Consider the following 14,956-nt stretch of genomic DNA (forward strand, 5'->3'; position numbering starts at 1 on the left):
CCCTCGGCCCGACTTTGGGAGCTATGCAATTTAACCCCCCAGGTGTAGGCAGTCAGTGCATTCTGAGTAGATGCGTTGTCTTTCAGTGAGCTGTGTAATCTTTCAAATCAATTACACACTGCTGCCACCTGGTGGATAAAAATAGCAAACACTGAAATATATAAAAAAGAAATAATTTATTGAAATACATTTGGATAATTGTGAATAATATTTAATATAACAAATATAAAGTTACTCAGTAAACATAATTTAATGTGTCTGCTTGTAATTAAATAGACTAACTTCCTCGAAAGAAGTTGTTACGACTGACCGCTCCAGTCAAAGCCCCCAATCAAAATATACAATTCTGATAATGGTGGGAGAAACAAACTGATAATTCAATCCCGTAGCTCCACAGATCGCCTAACATATTATTTAAAATTTTCCAAATGAAAGACCCAGCCAAACTATACCATCTATTAACCCCTGAATGCGGCTTACCAAACCAGGTGTCTTTAAATCAATAAATTAACTTTTTAATTAGAAGAACAAAATTTTAAACACTATGAAGCTATAAATAACATTTAAAATAGAAAAAAATTAGAGTCCTTGCAAATTTACAGTCCAATGTTGCTTGAAGTCCTCACAGGATATTGCTTGAAGTCCTCACAGCCATCCAATGCGGAAAAAAGGTTCTTACACAGTGGAACAGTTCGTAGTCTAACTGCAACAGTAGGTGATGCTTTCCTTCTCCAGTGAATTTCAACAGTTAACGACTTACAAACACTTTCAATAGAATCAATCTGACTTTCGAGTTTTTGAGGGATAAAAGATTGTCACAGTCTAACTTCCCTTCCTTCAGTTTAAATTATCAGAGATCTCTGTTTTGGCTTTTTTTTAGAATTTTGAAAGATAATAATTAAGCAGACTAAAATCCTCTTCCTTTAGTTTAAATGGTTGAGAGCTCTTTTTCCAGGTGCTGTCACCACAGCTATCTGTGTCCTCTTTGTCTGTGTTCTGTTAGAACAAACTGTCTTCAACTAAAAAGCCAGTTCAAAATTGAATTGCAACAAATGTATCGCTTAATACTCACTCCCAGTGGATGTGTCCACGGTAGGGAGAATGCACTCTTTGAATCGCAGTCTCCAAATGGCTGTTTCTAAGGCAATGAAAATGCACCTTCCTATAACTCCTGAGGTTTGCTGGTTCTTAAAGCAATACTGATCCTTTGCAAGCCTTAACGGCAAACCGCATCTTCCCAGAAAAAAAAACTGAAGGACCATATCAAAGTACATTCACCTATGAAAAGAGAAAAAGCTGCAGATATTGGAAGCTTAAAATAACCATGAAATGTACTGGAAAGCCATCATCTGTAGAAAGAAAGGATAGATTAATGTTTTCTTAGAGTTACATAGTCAATATGGTACAGAAGGAGGTCATTTGGCCCCTCAAGTCTGTTGTGGGACAACTCAATCACCACACGAGGAGACTCAGGTACAGGTTTTGATCATTTATTTGAGCGTATGTAAGGAGAGTCCACCTCGGGCAGTTCCAAGATAGTGGTCTGAAGTTACACACAAGGATACAAGCTTATATGTTGTTTTTCTCATGCAATATGGTCAAATAATGATCATGCACTCTAATGAATACTGTTATGATCCTGTAGTTTTTTTTCCAAAAAGTATGTGGTGTGCCTTTAAGGCTGGACACAGAGCCGTACTGCTTTAAGGCAGAAAGCTCTAAAGACTGAGTTAAAGAATGCATTCTTGTTGCCTTGGATACAGCCATTCGGAGACTGTGATTCAAAGGGTGCATTCTCGTTACCTTGGATACAGCCACTCGGACTGAGTATCGAGAGATACATTTGTTACAATTTAATTTTGAACTGGCTTATATTGCAAACAGCCTGTTCTAACAGAGGACACAAAGAGACAGCTGTGTGTTAGCACCTGAAAGGAGAGCTATCAGCTAATTTAAACTGAAGGAAGGGAAGTTAGACGTGACAATCTTTTATCCCTCAAAAATTCTAAAGCCAGATTGATTCTATTGAAAGTGGTTGTGAGTTGTTGATCTACCATGGTCATCGCTGGAGAAGGAAAGCATCACTTACTGCTGGAATTAGACTATGGACTGTTCTACTGTTGAAGAACCTTTTTTCTCCCCATCGGACAGCTGTGAGGACTTCAAGCAACTTTGGACTTCTTCACCTCCAGCAGGAGTTTAAATTTTTTCTATTTTAAATGTTGTTTACAAATTAGTAGTATTTAAGGATTTAGTTTTTCTAATTAAATAGTTAATTTGTTGATTTTAAGACACCTGGTTTGGTTAGTCTTGTTTGGGGGTTAATAAATGGTACAATTTGGCTGGGTCTTTCTTTAATGTGGAAAGTTTTAAATGATATGTTAGCCGATCTGTGGAGGGGCAGGGTTGAATTAACAGTGCGTTTCTCCCACCACAATCAGAATCGTACATTTTGATTCGGGGCTTTGACTGGAGCGGTCAGTCGTAACATATTAATTGGGGGCTTGTCCGGGATTTGAATCACATATTAATTGTGTTTCTCGTCTGAGATTTGAATCATATATTAATTGGGGACTCGCTCCAGATTCGAATCATATATTAATTGGGTTTCTCGGGATTTGAATCATATCTTAATTGGGGGTTTGCAGTTGAATCATATTTAATTTGGTGGCTTGTGTCTGGGATCAGAATCAGTCTAATTTGGAGGGCTAGCATTTGGAATCATAGTAATTACTCATCTCTGGGATAACATATTTAAATTGGGGTTCTGCGTTTGGCATCAGATTAATTGCTCTTGAGTCTGGGATCATATCAATTGGAAACTCAATTGTTGGGATCTAAATCTAACAGCAATTACGGAGAAATTAAAAGAACTAGGTCTCTTGTATAAAAAGGTATAGTCTATACCATTATTATGGCATTAGTGGTTGCAGCAGAGTTTTTGGGAAAGCAGAATGTTTCCCTGAGTGACTTGATTACTTTAACAAAGAACAAATTAAAAGAATTGGCAGTGAAATTGGGGTTGGAATTGAAATTAGTGCCAAAAAAGCAGAGATAATTGACATAATAGCTGAACATCTGGAATTAGTAGAAGAAGATGATGATGATGATGATGATACAGATGAAGGGCACTACGAGGAACAAGAAAGGGAATACGAGAGACAAGAATGTAGTAGGTCCGAGAGTCATGCAGTGGAATTGGCTAGGATTCAGTTAGAAATGAAAAAACTGGAGCTTCAACAGGAAAAAGAAAAAGCAATTGCAATAAGAAAACTTGAATTGAAAAAAGAGGAAATGAAGGAAGAGAGAGCATTTCGGAGAGGAAGTGAAAGAGAAGAGAGGGAATTTAGGCTAAAAGAGATGGAACTAAGACAAAATGGTCAGATGCACCTGAATTTAGCTCAGGTCCCAGTGAGAAGTTGTTGAAATTTATACAGACTCTTCCTATGTTCAAGGAAAGGAATGGAGAGGCATTTTTCATATCTTTTGAAAAAATAGTCAAACAGATGAATTGGCCGAAAGAAAGCTGAACATTGCTTATTCAGGGCAGGTTGGTAGGCAGAGCTCATGAAACTTATGCCATGCTTGCTGAAGAGGCTTCTGCAGATTATGAGATGGCAAAAAAGGCTATTCTCGTTACAAATGAGTTAGTTCCTGAAGCCTACTGTCTGAAGTTTAGGAACTTATGGAAATTGGCTAGGCAAACATATTTAGAATTTGAGAGGGTGAAGCAAATAAATTTTGACCGTTGGATACTAACATTGAAGATAGAAACCACATATGAGAACCTTCAAGAATTGATTCTCTTAGAAGAGTTTAAAAACTCCATTCCTTCAGTAGTGAGAACTCATATAGATAACCTGAAAGTTTTGAAAGTTAGGCAAGCAGCAGAGATTGCTGATGATTTTGAGCTTGTGAATAAGCCAACCTATTTTGTCTGTCACCCCCATAAACCCGAGAAGGATAGAAAGTGGGAGAGTGAAAGGAAGGCAAGTAGCTGGGGACAAGAAGGAACAGCTGGGAATGCCCCAGGATCACCTCTTCAGGTCAGAAAGGAAGGTTCTGAGGTTCACAAGCCAAAGTGTTATCATTGCAACAAAACAGGTCGTCTTCATTCAGAGTGTTGGAAATTGTGAGGCAAACCCATAGGACTTGTTGGGGTATGCAAAATTAGTGCAGAGGAAAAGACTCTGACTTAGAGTATAGCAGACCAGGCTATAGCTTTAACGACAGCTGTGAATGTGAAACCAGATACGAAAATTAAAAGGAGTATAGAGGTTAAGAATAAAATACCTGAGAGTTATAATGAATTTCTGTCAAAGGGGAGAGTAACTCTGTATCCTGAAAGTGAGGCAGGAAAACCTATCATTATACTCAGGTACACAGGAGCATCCTAAACACTCTTGCTGGGGAAAGATATGAGGTTTCCACCAGAGAGCGCCTTGAACGCTAAAGTTTTCGTTACTGGAATTGACAGGGTGTGTATACCCGTAACTTTGTATAAAGTACACCTAGAGAGTGACTTAATATCTGGGATAGTGACTGTAGGTGTTGTTCACAGTTTACCAGTAAAGGGAATTGATCTACTCCAAGGAAGTTATTTGGCTGGATCAAAAATATCAATTTCTCCTATAGTTACAGTGGAACCAAGTAAAACTAAGGAAACAGAGCAATTACTAGAACATGTTTCGGGCATATTTCCTGCGTGTGTATTTACCTGAGCAATGGCTAAACAGGATTTATTGTCGGAGGTAAAAGAGGCACCACAAATAGATAATCAGGCATCTGAAACCTTATTTGGGGATTTGGATAATCCAAATGAGATGTTTAACAGATTGTCTATCATTGCCGCACAGCAAGCTGATCCAGAGGTATACCGAATAGCACAGACGGCTCTGTTAGAAGCTGAGGTGAAAGGAGTTCCTGAAGGCTATTATATGGCAAACAGGGTTTTGAGGAGGAAATGGAGATCGCCTCATAGACCTGCCGACAAAGACTGGACAGTTGTTTAACAGATAGTGGTACCACCTAAATATTGACAAGGATTATTAAGGTTAGCACATGACATTTCTTTTGCAGGACATAGGGGAATTCAGAAGACTAAATCACACATAAGCAAACATTATTACTGGCCAGGTCTGACAAAGGATATGAGACAATTTTATCGGACATGCCATACCTGTCAAATGTTGGGAAAACCACAACCTACCATAAAACCAGCACCAATTGTTTCCATACCATTGGTTGAGGAACCATTTAGCAGGGAGGAGGATAAGCCAATACGGGTATGTCAGGTAATTGGACCTGTTAAGAAAGAAAAGGATAGTGAGGATGAGGCAGAAGTAGGCCTAGGAAATTCTCAGATTGAACCTCCAACTATCCAATTAGTGAATACAGAATGGCCAGGGTTGGGGCCGACCATGACTCATGGCCCTCCTGCCTTGGGCACTATGGCGTTGGAAGGATGAATGAGAATGGACAGAGACTGCTTGAGTTGTGTACCTATCATAACCTCTGCATCACCAACTCGTTCTTTCACACTAAACCCTGTCACCAGGTTTCATGGAGGCACCCAAGGTCGCATCGTTGGCACCAGCTGGACCTCATCGTCACAAGGCGAGCCACCTTAAACAGTGTTCAAATCACACGCAGCTTCCACAGTGCAGACTGCAACTCCGACCACTCCCTGGTGTGCAGCAAAGTTAGACTCAGACCAAAGAAGTTGCATCACTCCAAGCAGAAGGGCGACCTGCGCATCAACACGAGCAGAATTTCTCATCCACAGCTGTTACAAAAATTTCTAAATTCACTTGTAAAAGCCCTTCAAAACACTCCCACAGGGGATGCTGAGACCACTTACTGCTGGAATTAGACTACGGACTGTTCTACTGTTGAAGAACCTTTTTTCTCCCCATCGGACAGCTGTGAGGACTTCAAGCAACTTTGGACTTTTCCACCTTCGGCAGGTGCGTAAATTTGCAAGGACTCTAATTTATTCTATTTTAAGTGTTGTTCATATCTTAGTAGTGTTTAAGAATTTAGTTTTTCTAATTAAATAGTTAATTTGTTGATTTAAAGACACCTGTTTTGATTAGCCTCATTCAGGGATGAATAAATGGTACAATTTGGCCGGGTCTTTCTTTATTTTGGAAAGTCTTAAATGATATGGCAACGCAGGTGGATAAGGTAGTCAAGAAGGCATATGGCATGCTTGCCTTCATTGGTCGGGGCATGGAGTATAAAAATTGGCTAGTCATGCTGCAGCTGTACAGAACCTTAGTTTGGCCACACTTGGAATATTGCGTGCAATTCTGGTCGCCACACTACCAGAAGGATGTGGAGGCTTTGGAGAGGGTACAGAAGAGGTTTACCAGGATTTTGCCTGGTCTGGAGGGCATTAGCTATGAGGAGAGGTTGGATAAACTCGGATTGTTTTCACTGGAACGACGGAGGTGAAGGGGCGACATGATAGAGGTTTACAAAGTTATGAGTGGCATGGAGAGAGTGGATAGTCAGAAGCTTTTTCCCAGGGTGGAAGAGTCAGTTACTAGGGGACATAGGGTTAAGGTGCGAGGGGCAAAGTTCAGAGGGGATGTGCGAGGCAAGTGTTTTACACAGAGGGTGGTGAGTGCCTGGAACTTGCTGCCGGGGGAGGTGGTGGAAGCAGGTACGTTAGCGACGTTTAAGAGGCATCTTGACAAATACATGAATAGGAAGGGAATAGAGGGAGACGGACCCCGGAAGTGCAGAAGGTTTTCGTTTAGACAGGCATCAAGATCAGCGCAGGCTTTGAGGGCCGAATGGCCTGTTCCTGTGCTGTACTGTTCTTTGTTCTTTGATATGTGAATATTTAAATGATATGCCCCCAGTCAAAATGCAATTCGTTATTCAACTTGTTCTCTGACATTTTGCTAGCCTCCTGATGCCGCCCAGCGCGGTCTCCTAGCCCCTTCGTCTCTCCCGACCTGTGCGGCTTTATGTTCTGTTAACGTCACGGTAAGTGGTTCTGACCTCTATGTGGCTTTGGACTTACTGTCCCACCAGCAAGGTTCTTCCTCCTTACCTGGTGCCTCCTGTCCTGAGTCCTCCTTTCGATTCTTTGGGTACTCGATTGGACCGTCACACGGGTAGGCTTACTGCCCTAACTATGGGTGGTAAATAAATATATTCACCCACTTGCAGTGCTGTTCCGATGGTCCAGTGCGAGTATCCTGCTAACTATGCCAAACTGTTGTGGGACAACTCAATCACCATACGAGGAGACTCAGGTACAGGTTTTGATCATTTATTCGAGCATATGCAAGAAGAGTCCACCTTGGGCAGTCCTGAGATAGTGCTCTGAAGTTACACACAAGGATACAAACTTGTATACTGTTTTTCTCACGCAATATGGTCAAATAATGGATAATTGATCATGCACTCTAATGAATACACCGTTCTATTCTTTATCAGTGCCCACCATAGATGTCTCCAGCCTGAGTCCATTATCTCTTTGTTTCACATTAGTCAAACATTCCATATTGTGAAGCTTGAATTGATCCCAGCAACCAACCTTCACTCCCTAATCCTGCCTTTTGCCCTAACAGCTTGCCTGTCTCTTTTTTCATCCTGACTTAATTATATTCTGCTGAGTTGCTTTTCTAATACTTTGCTTAATTCTGATTTCCCCTTCAAAGTCCATGATGGCTCTCTGAAGAGCAATCCAGTCAGTCCCATTCCCCCTGTTCTATCTCAGTAGCCCTGCTGGTTTATTTCCCTCAAGTGCCCATCAATTTCCTTTTGAGATCATTGATCAGTTCCACTTCCACCACCCTCATAGGCAGCGAGTTCTAGGTCATTACCACTCGTTGCACAAAAATGTTCTTCCTCACATCCCCCCTGTAGATCTTGCCCAAAACCCGAGTCCTTGTATTATCAGCTAATGGGAACAGCTTTTATTTGTCTACCTTATTTAAACCTGTCATAATCTTGTACACCTCTATCAGATTTCCCCTCAACTTCCTTTGCTCCATGGAGAACAACCCTAGCTTTTCCAACCTTTTGTAACTAAAATCCCCTATCCCTAGAACCATTCTGATAGATCTCTTCTGCACCCTCTCAAGCACCCTCACATCCTTCCTGAGGTGTGGTGACCAGAACTGGATGCAATACTCTAGTTAGGGCCTAACCAGAGCTTTATAAGGTTTATTTATGAAGCCCAAGATCCCATAAGCTCTGCTAACAAATCTTTCAATATGTACATGAGAGGTATAGACAGGGTGGATAGCAAGAAGCTTTTTCCCAGAGTGGGGGATTCAATTACTAGGGGTCACGAGTTCAAAGTGAGAGGGGAAAAGTTTAGGGGGGATATTCGTGGAAAGTTCTTTACGCAGAGGGTGGTGGGTGCCTGGAACGCGTTACCAGCGGAGGTGGTAGACGCGGGCACGATAGCGTCTTTTAAGATGTATCTAGACAGATACATGAATGGGCAGGAAGCAAAGAGATACAGACCCTTAGAAAATAGGCGACAGGTTTAGATAGAGGATCTGGATCGGCGCAGGCTTGGAGGGCCGAAGGGCCTGTTCCTGTGCTGTAATTTTCTTTGTGCTTTGTTCTTTGTTCTTTGTACTGCAACCTTCAGAGATCGAAGCACGTGAACCCCCAGGTCCCTCTGTTCCTGCACACTCTTTCGAATAGTGTCATTAAATCTATATTGCCTCTCCCTACCCCTTCTGCCAAAATGTATCACCTCACACTTCTCTGTATTAAATTCCATCTGCCACTTGTCTGCCCATTCTGCTAGCCTATCTATGACCTGTTGCAGTTGATTTACATCATCATCACTGTTCGTCACACCGCCAAGTTTTATATCATAGATAAATTCTGAAATATTACTCTGTATTCTAATATCCAGCACTGACCCTTGGGGAGCACCACTGTTTACCAACTCCAGTATGAAAAACAATCATTTACCATGACTCGTCGTTTTCTGCCATTGAGCCAATTTTATTTTACCCAATTGGACACTGATCCTTCTATTCTAAGAGCCTCAATTTTGTTAACCAGCCTTTTATGTGGTACTTTTTCAAACATTAGCTTAAAATCCATATTGACATCTTCCACTGCAGTCCCTTCATCGACCTTCTCTGTTACTTAATCGAAAAGGTCAATTAGTCAAATATGATTATTTTTATATATATATATAATTTTCATCAGCAGTGAAAACAATTCTGATCAAGAGTATACAGGAACCTGTTGTTTCTCTTTAGAGACACTGATAGATTTGTTGTGTATTTTCAGCATCTTTTGTTGTCAAATTAAAGTAAAATTTTAATTGAGAAGTCTCATGATGAAGGATGTCATCAAGGTTAAAAACAGAAGGTGAGATAAATCAAGTGATAGTGATTAGCTGAAGTCAGGTTTTCATTTTAAAATCTTGTAAACAGTAAAAGGGAGGGAAGACTGAGCGACAAAAAGTTTCCGTCATGTTGCGGTCCTGCGTAAAGAATGAATTAGATTTAGAGACATTCTTGATTTCAAAACAATGAGGAAGCAGGGCGAAAGAAAACAACATAGGCGACAAGGCGAAGTGGACGAGTAGTATGCAAATAAGCAGTAGCTTGGGGTGGGCTTGGTGTGAGTTGGGAGGTGGGAGCAGAGTGCTGCTACGACATGTGCAGTGCAGAGTGGGCTGTCTGCCTCACCTTGGAGGGGAGCAGGCTGAGAGTGGCAGGAAGCTTGCCAGGTAAATCCGCAGTCAGCAAGGCTGGCGGTAGGTGCCAGGTGAGCTCAGCCTTGTGGAAGAGAAGCGAGTTTTTAAATTACTACTTAAATCCAAAGAAAGGGCACCAAAATCTGAGTTTGCCCAGGTATTCTGAGTATATATAGTATTGTAACTTAGGTAGGGTATGTGTTAATTACTAATCCATTCGAAAAGGGGTCCTTCAACCAAAAATGTTTGAGAACTAGTGGACTAATTGATAAAGATTGATTGATCTGATTAGTCAACAATGCTATTATCATTGTCTCATGTGACTACCAGGATGGTAGAAGGTAAACCAGATGGACTTTAGTCTTTCCTTGTGTAGAATTCCTTTGCTTTTAAGAAAAATACAAAAACAGTATTTTTGTAGCAGTGTAAATACAATATGACAGAAATAAAGCTGGCACAGCTGCAGAATCTGAACAGGACCAGCAAATTTGGTAGTTGCTAGTGAGGGAACATTTATAATGCTGCTGGTTTTGTTACGGAAGAGATTTTATAATATAGGGCTGAATTTTCACCATGGAGGCGGGAAATAGGAGCTGGATTTGTTCCCAGATCAGAAATCCGCCTCCAGTGGAAAACTGATTAAAGTTAAGATTTTCGCAAGATGAAGCCCTGAACTGGTATGGAGACAAGTTTCCTGTCCAGTTTCCCACCAGAGGGGGTGGGAACAGAGATGGGTCAGATGCAGTGTGGGACTGATTTAGACTCCCCACAGCTGCCATCAATGAGGCTGCTGGTTGTCTTAAGGGAAGGATCTACGGTTTGTGCCAAAGCCTTCCATAGCACCAGAGGGAAGCGAGATGTCACAGGGAGCCGAAGACCTGGCAATCGGGCAGGGCAGCCTCTCGCTTCATCGATGCCGACCTGGATCTAAGGCTGAGGCCATGAGGGAGAGGAGGGAGGCCATCTTCCCAGAGGATGACTGGAGGAGGCCACCTCATCGTGTAGTAGGGGCACCTCTTTGTTCAGCATCATCTCCCTCTGCCTCCTCTTATTCCTCCTCTCTTACTCCTGTTTCTGCTCTTCATCCAATGAGCTATCTCATTCCAGGGCCTCACTGTCCTCAAGGCCCACACCCTTCTGGAGGGCCATGTTATGGAAAGCACAGCAGATCACCACAATGACCGAGATCCTTGCAGTGGGGTATTGGAGGGTAACACCCGACCAATCCAGGCACTGGAAGCGCATCTTCAGAAGCCTGAGTGAGTAGGTGGTATTGATTGTTTTGCCTCTGTCTGGAGCACCCATAGAGGGGTGAGTCGCCATCTCTTCAAGGGATTTCCCATGTTCCTTAGGATCCATCCACGGACACTGGGGGTTGGAATGAAGATCTGAGGCAGCCTGGACTGGTGGAAATAAAGGAGCCATGACTGCTGCCAGGAAAGCGAGCGCATACAGGGAGGAAGCTCTTGTTGTGGTCACAGACCAGTTGAACATGGAGGGAATCCCTTCCTGTTGATGGATCCCACTGGCCGATCACTGGATGCCTTGATGGCTGCATGGGTGCAATCAATGATGCCCTGCATCTGGGGGAATCCAGCAATGGAGGTGAAACCCACTGCCCTCTGTGCCTGAGGCAGTGAAATAAATGCACTGTCCAGCTCTGGAAAAGAGGGCATCAGTGTCCTCAGTGGTGTGTAGCCATTCTCCAGATGCCACTAATCCCACAGCTGATCCTTGGAAAGAGCCAGAAGCGAAGAAGTTCAAGGCCACAGTGACTTTGGCAGCCACTGGAAGGGCATGGCAACCAGTATTATGAGGTGCAAGGTCTTTGACAACAAGGGCACAGATCTCTATGACCATCTGCCTGTAGAGTCACAGTCTCCTGCATCACTGGGGTCTCGGTCATCTCCAGGCAGCTCCGTCTTTGGCGGTAGATCCTTTGTTGAGGGTATGGCTTCCGTTGCCTTCCAGCCCCTCTTTCCTCTCCCGTGTCCTCCTGATATCTGTGGTTCTGCCCTTCCTGTGGAGGGTGTTGCCCCTCATTGACACTGGGCCCAAAATCTGAGTTACAGTCTCCCTATTGCACATCTGGCCTCTCAATTGCCCATGGCAGCCTTGGCCACTGCTTTTCTGCCCCCACGATGCCGTGGGGGTGACCACCCCATTCAATGCCCGGGTGCTGAGTTCTCACTCTCCCTGTCACGTGTGCAGCACCAAGGGTATCTCCTTACCAAATTCCAAGTCCTCCTTTGCCCCACTGACCCTCTTATAGGTCTGGGGTGATGTCCTTGTGCAGCCTTGACTAGCTCCCCACTCTGTATAGACCTCCCTTCAGCTGATCAGACACTGACAGCTTCTGAAACCCCTGTGCCCCTTTAAATATTCCCCCCTCCCCCTCCAATAAGCTCTAACTGAGCTTTTTAACTAATTTAACTGGCCTCAGGAAGCACGGCAGGAAAAACCGTGTGGGCTGCTTGCTGGCTCCAGGGGGCGGATGGGGGGGAGGGGTGCGGGGAAGGCCTGAATGAGGGATTCAGCAGCGGGAATGGGGGCCTGCTGAAAGCCACCCCCCCTGCCCTTACTGCCAACCACCCACACTCTCCTCCCCTGTGACCCCCCACCCCACGATACCCCTCCCACCCTCACCTATCTGTGGCCTGGGTCCAGTGCCGCTCCTGGGCCTCGGGTAGGTGCTCCACTGGCAGCAGTCACCGCCTCCACAGTGGCACTGCTCAGTGAAAGAGCTGCTGGCCTCTGATTGGCTCAGAGGTTGCGACTTCTGTTGCCGGGGTCCTTGATCCAATGAAAGGAATGCCGCTGTCCAGTTAAGTGCCTGATTGGCACTTGATTCGGTGGGCCTCCCACAGAAGAGGCGACGCCGGGTTTTCTGCATCATTTTTGCCAGACATTGAGACCCCCATCGCCTGGATAAGGTGCCGGCCCTAATGTAGCCAAAAAGAGTAGTCAGCCTGTAGATTGGGAGGACTTTAGAATTTAGCAAAGAGAAAATAGCATGAGAGTAAATTGGCAAAAAAAGGTAGTAAAAGCTTTTATAAGTCTGTAAAAAGGAAGGGAATATCCAAAGAAAATGTGGGTGTTTTAGAAACAGAAACAGGAGAAATAATAACGGGAATTAGGAAATGGCAGAGCCACCGAACAAATACATTGGGCTGGATTTTAAAGCCTCTCCGCGCCAGGAGCGGTGGCGGGGGCGGGGGGCCAATGAAGATCATTACGGAGGAGGCCCGCCATTGATCCCAACGGCGGCAGGTACCGTACCGATCTAGGCAGCGGTGGCGATGCTTCGTGGTGGCCGCCCCACCGCTCGGCGACAGGACCTGTATTAAAATATATTAATGCCTACTTACCATGCAGGCTGCAGTGATTCTTCCAGCACATTGCAATCTTTATTCTGGCGGCCCGCAATGCTGTGCCTTCGAATCCACGTTCGGGGAAACGTGGCACGACACCTCTGGGGAGGGGGAGGAGGTGTTGTTCTCTGTGCGGGAGGAGGGGGGGGGGAACTGAGTTAGAACGCCTCGGATTGTTCGGGGGTGGGGGGGGTGGTGATGGGAAGGGGTAAAGGAGAAAGCTTTTGAACTTTGGGGGGCGGGGGAGGGGAGGTGGAAGGTCAGATTTTCACGTTAGGAATTCAGAAGGGGGGGTGGAAGGGCAGGAATGTTGTGAAATGCCATTGGGGGAGTTGGTGGGAGAGTGCATGGAAAGATTATTTATTAATTTTTAAAAATGTTTACACTAACTGACAGTTTAAATTTTAAATGCACATTGAGGACTGTAAACCCTTTAAAAATGGCACCGGATGCCATTATTGGTGACGGCTCACCTGCCCCCTCTACATTATCGCACGTAGCAGGCGCCATGGCCATACTAATGAGCCACCACGTTTGAAATCGCGGCCGCTCCACGGCATGGTCCCCTTGCATGTGGGCCGCATTTTATTACGCCCGCCGCCTATTTTGGCGGCAGTGCAGCCCATTGTATCTGTCTTCACAGTTGAAGACACAAAAAATATTCCAGAAATAGTAGGGAACCATGGGTCTAGTGAGAATGAAGAACTTAGTGAAATTAGTATTACTGAAGAAATAGTACTAGAGAAATTAATGGGACTAAAAGCCAACAAATCCCCTGGATCATGACAGTCTACATCCTAGGGTTTTAAAAGATGTGGCTACAGAGATAGTGGATGCATTTATTTTGATCTTCCAGGATTTCCTAGATTTTAGAATGGTTCCCATGGATTGGAAGGTAGCAAACATAATCCTGCTATTCAAGAAAGGAGGGAGAGAGAAAACAGTAGCAATAGTAGTAGTAGTCATAGGGAAATACTAGAAAATATTATTAGGGATGTGATAACAGGGCACTTGTAAATCATAATATGATTGGGGAGAGTTAACACAAATTTATGAAAGTGAAATTGCATTTGACAAATCTGTTAAGGCTTTTGGAATTGGTAATTAGGAGGGTAGATAAGGGGGAACCAGTAGATGTCGTGTATTTGGATATTCAAAATGCATTCGATATGGTGCCACACAAGAGGTAATTACACAAAATTAGGCCTCCTGGGTTTGGGGGCAATATATTAGCATGGATTGAAGGTTGTTTAATGGACAGAAAACAGAGATTATGAATAAATGGGTCTTTTTCACATTGGCAGGCTGTAACTAGTGGGGCACTGCAAGGATCAGTACTTGGGCCTCAGATATTTACAATTGTTATGATGCATTAGTTATTTTTCCAGGAAGAATGTGGTGTGCCTTTAAGGTTGGAAAAAGAACCGTACTGCTTTAAGGCAGCAAGCTCTAAAGACTGAGTCAAAGAATGCCTTGGAAACAGCCATTCGAAGACTGCGATTCAAAAGGTGCATTCTCATTGCCTTGGATACAGCCACTCGGCCTGAGCATCGAGAGATACATTTGTTACAATTTAATTTTGAACTGGCTTATAGTGCAAACAGCCTGTTCTAACAGAGACACAGACAGACAGCTGTGTATTAGCACCTGAAAGAAGTGCTCTCAAACCATTTAAACTGAAGGAAGAGAATTTAGTCTGCTTATTTATTATTCTCTCTCAAAATTCTAAAAGGTCAAGCCAAAACAGAGATCTCTGATAATTTAAATTGAAGGAAGGGAAGTTAGATTGTGACAATCTTTTATCGCTCAAAAATTCTAAAGCCAGATTGATTCTATTGAAAGTGGTTCCAAGTTGTAGATCTACTGTGGTCATTGCTGGAAGAAAGAGGCGTTT

Source organism: Heterodontus francisci, chromosome 17, assembly GCF_036365525.1.
Source record: "Heterodontus francisci isolate sHetFra1 chromosome 17, sHetFra1.hap1, whole genome shotgun sequence".
In the NCBI taxonomy this organism is placed as follows: Eukaryota; Metazoa; Chordata; class Chondrichthyes; order Heterodontiformes; family Heterodontidae; genus Heterodontus; species Heterodontus francisci.